Below are 2,062 nucleotides of genomic sequence, written 5' to 3' on the forward strand. Positions count from 1 at the left end.
TGGAGGGAAGGTGGGATAGAAAGGGGGAATCAATTACAAGGATCTACATATAATCCCCTCCCTGGGGGATGGACAACAGAAAAGTGGGTGAAGAAAGATGTCAGACAGTGTAAGATAGGACAAAATAATAGTAATTTATAAATTATCAAGGGTTCATGAGGAAGCGGGGGCAGGGAGGGAGGGGTAAAATGAGGAGCTGATACCAAGGGCTCAAGTAGAAAGCAACTATTTTGAGAATGATGACGGCAACAAATGTACAAATGTGCTTGACACAATGGATGGATGGATGGATTGTGATAAGAGTTGGGTGAGCCCCCAATAAAATGATTAAAAAAAATAAAAAGAATGAACCCTTTTCTATGTAAGACATTTGTTTGAACGCCGTGTGAGGGACATTCGCACTGTAGGCTTTCTGTGCCAACTCGGAGCTCTTTTTTTTTTAAAAGAATAGAAACATTGGGTGACAGGTTGGATTGTGAACTGTAAGTTCAAGGGCAGCAGTTTGAAACCACCAGCTGCTACGAGCCAGAAAGATGAGGCTTTCTATTCCCATAGTTTTACAGTCTTGGGATCCCACAGGGGTCATTCTCTAGTCTATAGGGTGGCCATCAGTTGGAATCAATTGGATGGCAGTGAGTTTGGGTATGTGTGTGTTTCGGGGGTGGGGGTGAGTGCAGGAGTCTGTAGGAAAACTCTTCACCAAATACCCGGATCCAGGCCGAATTTGCAGCTGGCTTCCTTTGCCCGGCATGACCCACAAGGACAGAGTTTATACGTAGGGTGTGGGCTTTCCATCCGGCTGTCTCTGCAGAGTGCAACTGGAAGGGTGGGGACAGCAGAAATTGGACCTCGCAGACTTTGGTTAAGTTCGTTGGGTTACTGAGGGCCCCTAGTGGCGGACAGGGGAAGCCCACACTGTCCAAAACCACAAACCAGAGCCTGCCATGCAGTCGATTCTGACCTATAGTGACCCTTGAAGGACAGGGTAGAACTGTCTCTGTGAGTTTGAGACTGTAACTCTTTCAGGGAGTAGTAAGCCTTACCGAGCCGCTCACGGTTTCGAATTGCTAACCTGTAGGAAAACTGCCCAAATTGGATAATAAAGAAATAGAGACCACGAGTGGAGGGTGGGGACCCTCTCCAATCCCCAGGCCATTTCTTTTCACCCCTCATTCCACCTACCACGAAATATGATTAGGAAGCTGATGGGATAAACCAACGAGGAAGAAATAAGGTTCTGCACTTGGCGGGGTTGATAATGAGAATGCAAACCCAACCCAAACCAGAAAAAGCAAAACAATCCCACTGCCCTCAGGCCCAGTCCCGCTGCGCTGTGGGGTTTGAGAGGTGCCCAGAGCCCCATCTTTCTCTGAGGAGAATGCAAATGAATACGATTTCCATTTATCCCTCTCAGCTTTAAAAACGTTTGTAAAACAAAGGGCCTCATTTCTTAGAATCCGTTTGCAAATGCAACATTGTCAGGAAAAAAAAAAGAAAGAAAAAGCAATGCGATTTTGTTTTAGAATTGGGACCTGTCCTGTTGGACAAGACATTTAAAGGTCTTCGACACCCCCCCCCCCCACGATCCCACCCTTCTAAAAGAATGTGGCCTCCGCATCCCTCTAACCAAAGGACACGCAAAACAACAACTCGAGGAGAAACTGTTTCTCTTATTCCTTGAGGCTCAAGGGCTATTGCTACCTTTGGCCTTCTGATCCTGGAAAGCTCGCCCCAGACCTGGAGCCACGGGGTGGGGTGGGGGTAGGCGGGGGTGTGAGACGGAAGGGGGAGGTGCTGACTGACGCACGCGGCACCAACCTAAGGGAACACGGTGTGCCCAGTCGGCACCCCAAACGCTTTGCTCTTCTACTCTCTTGCGTTCTCACTCCACTTCACGCAAGCTTTTCATTTCCAAATAGAAAAACGAGGACATTCAGAGAGTTCAAACTGAAGCGGGGGCCAAAGACTAACAGGGGCGCGGGTCCTGCTGAACGTTCTCCTTGACCCCCTTTTCCCTGACCTCCCCTGAACGTGGTGGGCAGTCCGAGGACCCTCACCCCCC

This window comes from Echinops telfairi, unplaced genomic scaffold (assembly GCF_000313985.2).
Source record: "Echinops telfairi isolate 266 unplaced genomic scaffold, ASM31398v2 ScPeMD7_11;HRSCAF=52, whole genome shotgun sequence".
Classification (NCBI taxonomy): Eukaryota; Metazoa; Chordata; class Mammalia; order Afrosoricida; family Tenrecidae; genus Echinops; species Echinops telfairi.